The sequence below is a fragment of the Biomphalaria glabrata genome, chromosome 5 (genome assembly GCF_947242115.1).
Source record: "Biomphalaria glabrata chromosome 5, xgBioGlab47.1, whole genome shotgun sequence".
Classification (NCBI taxonomy): Eukaryota; Metazoa; Mollusca; class Gastropoda; family Planorbidae; genus Biomphalaria; species Biomphalaria glabrata.
In genome coordinates, this window is record NC_074715.1 from 39,258,781 (window position 1) to 39,264,780 (window position 6,000).

General features: G+C 40.7%; 1 protein-coding gene across 3 annotated transcripts in view; it reads right to left on the minus strand.

Annotated features, from left to right (window-relative positions):
- The window catches only part of LOC106059058 (heparan sulfate glucosamine 3-O-sulfotransferase 5-like), a 92,205-nt gene extending 86,709 nt beyond the window's left edge, over positions 1–5,496 (minus strand). For all 3 annotated transcript variants that reach the window (XM_056028679.1, XM_013216607.2, XM_013216592.2), the window contains exon 1: positions 5,184–5,496. The gene's annotated coding sequence lies outside the window, so the exon portion shown is untranslated. The remainder of the gene's footprint in view (positions 1–5,183) is intronic.
- Positions 5,497–6,000: the final 504 nt, after the last annotated feature.

Here is a 6,000-nt window from a genome sequence, read left to right on the forward strand (position 1 = left end):
AGTGTTTTTGTCCATTCATTTATTAAACTAGTTTGTTGACTTAGTCTTATCAACAATGCAATATATGATGTGCAACTAATCAAATAATGTTTTGATTACATCGGGTCTGGTTAAGATTACAGGTAACCGACAACGCACATAGAAAAAAAAAATAATACCCAAGATCTTCCAAGAAGGAAAAAATTTAGAAAAAATGATTAATATCTGGCTTGTCTTTGATCAGGTGGAGAACGAAAGCCAAACAATAACGCCGAAGTAAAAAGAAAAAATGCGAATGAAATAAGGCACGTGAGAATGAGCTCGTCACTGTGGGAGAGCCATGGAAGGCTGGACACAAAGCGGGGGGTGGGGGGGGGGGGAGTAACTGGTCGATAGAAAAAAAATGACGAAACCTGGAGAAAATTATTGATGCGTGCTGAGGCTGGAGGACACAGCCAGTGGCTTGCCATGCTGATTAATAGGAACAACAACACAAAAGGGGCACTACCGCGACGTATTGAACAACACTTTCTATTGGACTGGACTTCTTGACTTTCATCTGTGACACTAAATAAAAGCTACACTTAACTCCTAAAGAGAAAATAAAAACATCGGTCAGATCATCTCCCTTGCATTTAAAAACGTTTTCTTTTTATCTTAAGACATAGTCTTTATACATACACAAACATAAATAGTAATATATCAGTGTTTAAAATCATCCATTGTGATGACATTTTGTAGTCATCAGTGGATATAGAGGAATCGAGAATGATATAAGAGTGTCCGTTATAAAACATATGAGGTGTTGTGTTCTCTGTGTACTTATATTTTTTAAAGGCGGACATTCTAGCACTCCAGCTCAAAGTGTTTATAGTTTATTTTTGTGTACAACTTAAGTGCCAACTATACTCTATGAGGCTGCCTGGTCGTGCGTATTCTCGATGGTCCCGGGTTCATTCCTTGCCCGCTGCCCTCCTTCGCCGTCGTGCGAGGGGTTCGGACTAAAACAAATAATTTCTCTTCAACTCTGAAGGAACATCCGAAACATGTCAAGCATTTTACAAAACAAACATATAGTTTAGACTTAGAATAGTGAACATTCTAGCATGCGTCTATGTACTTATAATTTACAATTGTCAATATTCTGGCTTGAAGGCAGGTTCTGGTTTCGGTCATAATGACTGGACAGCCCTGCGCTCATCCTCTCTGTTCCACATCTCTATACTCAGTCCTCTTTAGACTCTACCTCCCTAAAAAGCCTTCTCACACATCTCATACCTCCCCCTCCCCCACCTGCTACGCTGCTCCTCGTATGATCAACAATGACCTGATCGACTGACGGGCAGATTGAAGAGTTTCTTATTGACCCAGATGCAATTGTGAGGTCAAGCGTGCATCGATGAGTCATTGAACTGCCGTTCTACTGAGTCAATGAGTGAATGATGGCACTATTTATAAGCTGCATGTGAAACACTCGTTAATATGGAGACACAACTACATTTATTAAGACGAAATGTAACCAAAAAAGGTAGCTAGAATGATATTAATTAATAAGGCTTGTCTTCGAGTCCCAAGATAACGGAGGGTGGATTATTTCACGTGGCTATGCAGTCCCAGCCACGACTCACATAGTTTGCCACATCCAGTGCAGACATAACCGTTGTCTGTCGATGGTTGATGTAGATTTTCTTTTCGTCGTCTACGTCTGTCCTGGCAGTGAATTCTCTTTTGATCTCCAATGTGTATCCCGAGGCCTTGGTAAGAAAACTCCAGCTATCTGCCTCTATGTCAGTTAAAGTAGGTTGGCTCCTAAGCTGCTCTTTAAAGCGTTTCCGGGAAGGGAGCACCTCTGTTACGCCGATTTTTTTTTTTTTTGGCGTATGGTCGCCACCCTCCTCATACAGGATGCGTGCTCTACCCAGAGCTGTCAAACTAGAAGCAGTCCCTTATATCAGTGATGCTCAACAGACGGCCCGCGACGCGTTATTATCCTGGAAAGAGTATCGAGATGAGCACATATAAAAAAAATATAACTTCATAATGATAAATACACGATGGCTGGTTAATAAAATTATCATAGAATTTAATGCATTTAAATTTTTAAATATTAAAACTTCTTTTTTTTTTTATCGTCCCTCCTTTCGTGTCTTGGTTGCTACGCCAAAGGGCGGTAATGGCGAGTTACCACACTGCTCACATTTTAAGTAATTTTAAGTCAATTCCAGTCGCCTAATGTGAAAAACAGTGCTGGCTGGCAGTGATATAAGAATTGTAAAGAATGCAGTTAAAGTCGTCAGTCTTTCCCAATGACAAACAAGAGTGGAAGATATGTCAAAGAGTCTCCTTTTTTAAAAACTAAGAGACAACCATCACGTTTTGGTGGGTTTTCTATGCGGCCCGCGACAGGAGTGTCAGATCTTTATTTGGCTCGAGGGCAGAATATCGCTGGGCCTGGGCTCCACTGCTCTATATTGTCCATATTTAACCAAGAATATTCGCAAGAATATCGCTGTTTGTACCGCAGTCTAGCTATGGTATGGTCAGTGATGGAGCGCAGACATCTTTGGTGAAAGTGCTCAAGAAGTCTTAGTTGCTTGCTGCATTTTACCCATGTCTCAGATCCCTATCAAGGGGTTGAGAGAACCACTCTTTGGTAGACACTGATTTTTGTAGGCAGGCGGAGCGATTTATTCTGTCACACTTTCGCTTGCACAAAAGCGCTACTGACCTTAGCCAGCCAGACGGCTATCAACTTGTCTTAAAAGCGATACTTAATTTGACAATTTGCTTCCCAGATTTGTAAAGTGGTCTACCATGTCAAAGAGCTGTTTATTTACGGTGATCTTAGGGGCTGGCTAGATGTTTTTGGGTGCAATAAGCAACTTTTAACAAACAAACATGTACAAATTCCAATTTTTTAAATATTTTGTTTAGCTCAAGCCGGATAGCAAACTCGTGCTTTGGGCATCGACAGCTCGCTGTACCTCCGTTAGGCAAGAGCTACTTAATTTAAAAGGCGACCTATAGTCTAAAGGGGACTAATTCAGCTTATACCTCCCTTTTTAGTCAAGTACAATTTCTTTCCCTTGTTCGAGCTACCAAAAAGAATAATGAATTAACTACAGCCAGTCAGCGGCTAATATGTTATTTTTCTTTTAATTGTTTCTTGTGTTGTCAAGTAAAAGAGATGATTGTGCACAATTTCAGCTTGATCCAAGATTGGGTGAGGAGAAATAACGTGTACAAACTTTTTAACAGAGTGAGTTACTATGTAATAGAAGATCTAATTAGGATTCTTTTCTTTTTATATATTACGTCAGCATAACTCAATGCCACTTTGAGAAGCCGAAATTTTGATTTCGTACAAGGGCCGTGCAGGTACTGTAAGTAATATGTTTTAAGTTTAAAGTAATTTAAGCTAATCTTATGTAAGGTTAATGTAATATGAATACAATTTAATAATTCCCTCACTTGTTTTATTTTTATTTCAGTTTCGGACGTTCCATCAGAAATAAACATTATTACCGGTACTTTTTAACCCAAACCTTCTGCACGACGGCATGGGATAGGACAGAGTTTGAACCCGAGAACATAGTGACTACAATCCGCATTGCATACTTAGGAGCAGTACACCTAAATCTCTTGCAAATTATGCGTTTCTCACTTTAGCATAAAAGTATACTAGATCTATATCTAGGTTTATGAATATAAATGACAAAGTTACAGGGACCGACCTATGGTTACATCGAAGTGAGAAAATAATAAGCTGGATCAAATGTTAGGAAACTCTCCATAGAAATAATGTTTAATGGCAGCTTCGCTAATGGGACAAAAAGGAAAGTGTTCAACTCCTATCATCTCCTGTTAAGTCTCCTGACATCTGTTACTTAAACCAGACTGTGTCTAACGTTATTGTTTTTCTCCGCGTTTGTGTTTTCTGTTCAGTCAGGCTGGGACCCTGGTCGGAGTTCTCTCCCGCTAATAGCTTTTCATTAATAGCTCCATTACGTGGAGAAGAATGGCTGGGTCGGTGGGAGGAGTCAAGTCTACGCGCTTATTTTAATCACGTGCTGGTGACCGTGTTTATTTATAAACACAAACAAGGACGCTTCTCATCATGGAGTGGGGGGGGGGGGAACTATATACTGGTGGGGACAAATGACTGGAGACAATAGTTTAATTCTATATTCTGTTTGAATGAAATGAAAGTTTTGAATATAAAAGAAAATGTCTCAATGTCTGCTTTTATTCTTTGGAAATAGAAACAAAAGATGTTTTAATGTTTTTATCTGAATTTGTGTTTTGTTAAGTAATGAGCACTTTTACTGTAAAACAAATATGAAATAGGTTTCAGTATTTCAATATCATATAATGTCTAGCTATATTAAATATTAATTGGGCCTACAAAATAGGCGACAGTCTTATGCTCCGTCATAGGCCACATGATAGTCTGTATAGAATCTGGCCCTTGTTGTTTAGAGAGAGAGGGACCCTTAGGGGACTGCAGGCACGACATGGCCTAAATTGTGCCGATGTGCATCAAATCAAAAATCAAATCAATCAATCATGATAGTCTTTATCATTATATTTAAAGGTCTTATCATTATATTTAAAGGTCTTATTATATTTAAAGGTCTTATAATCTAATCATAGCTCTAATAAGAATTCCCTAACAGAGGTCCCTTCAAACATCGAATTTTCGGTCCCATCAATCTGTATTGGTTCCTCATAGGTCCCATAGGTCCTATAACAGGTCCATCCATAAAACCTTCCATGTTTAGTCCCAGTCTGTTGTCCCGTTGGGGCACCACACAAGAACTGTCGACCGTCCTTCTACATTCCGGTGTCTTTTGCCTTGGATGTCACCTCTTTCAATGGCAGGCCCGTCCATTCTTTTATGTTGTCTTCCCCATCGCTTACTATGTCTGCCTCCTCTGATTTTTTCCTGGTACTGTTCCCAGAAACAGTAACCGGATGTTGTTTATTCTAGTTTATTTAAGTCCCTCCACGAAGAGCCTACTTTGTGAGCGTACGTTTAGAAAACATTTTTAAAAAGCATAAAAATTCAAGTTTGTCATAAAAAAATGGTTTGGGGTGTTCTACGTTTACGCTAACTGGCTGCACTATTTGCCTACATAAGTGTTAACACCAGGACATGTCTACCACAGTAAGTAACAGTGTTCAACACACGTGACATAACTTACCGACAGTTTCCATCGGAAGAAAATCTCCCTCACAACAGCTACCGATGATAGTACCAGGAAACAGAGCATAGTTACAAAACAAAACAACAACTAATGAAATCCAGAACCAGCTGACGTATCCAGGGGGGTCACACACTAAAGGTCATCCATCACGACCCCGAGGTCACAGTGTGTGTACCCAAAAGATCTGCCCACACAAATAGCAGTTTACACCTTGTTCTGCTGGTGGGGAAATAATGCCTAATCTGTTTAAAGCTGCCAGCGGTGACCCGCCTTCCAGAGTTTTTGACTCTACGCTCAGGCGTCTCTCTACCGCGTGCACTGCCCTCCCTCCCTCCCCCCCACCTCGCTTTTCTCTTTCACCCAACATTTTTTTTTTCTTTTGTTGATGCTCAGAAAACGTGATGCTCTCCCTTCTCTCTGTCTCTCCCTCTGTCTCTCCCTCAGTCTTTCACTCATTGCCTCTCTCCCCTTTCATTTATCCCTCCTCTCCTAGACCCATCCCCACGTGGCAGTTTTGCACCTCTAAGCATGAGCTGCACAGGAGATCTAGCTATCAGTGGCGCTGCTGTAGTCAGAGTCAGAAGGTGAGCACAGAGTCATGTAGAGGGGGTGGGGTGGGCGCGAACGTGAGAGAGCGGAGGTGTGGGGCGGGGGTGGTGGGAAAGCCTTTAGTACTTGTATTTGTTTGCTCTACATGTGTATGTTTACTTTCTGGTCCACTTTGTTACGCCTTGTTCTCAGAGTACTTTCCCTTTAGTACGGACTTGTAATTAATATTAATGACATCTCGCTGTTATTCTGAGATTTACTCGGG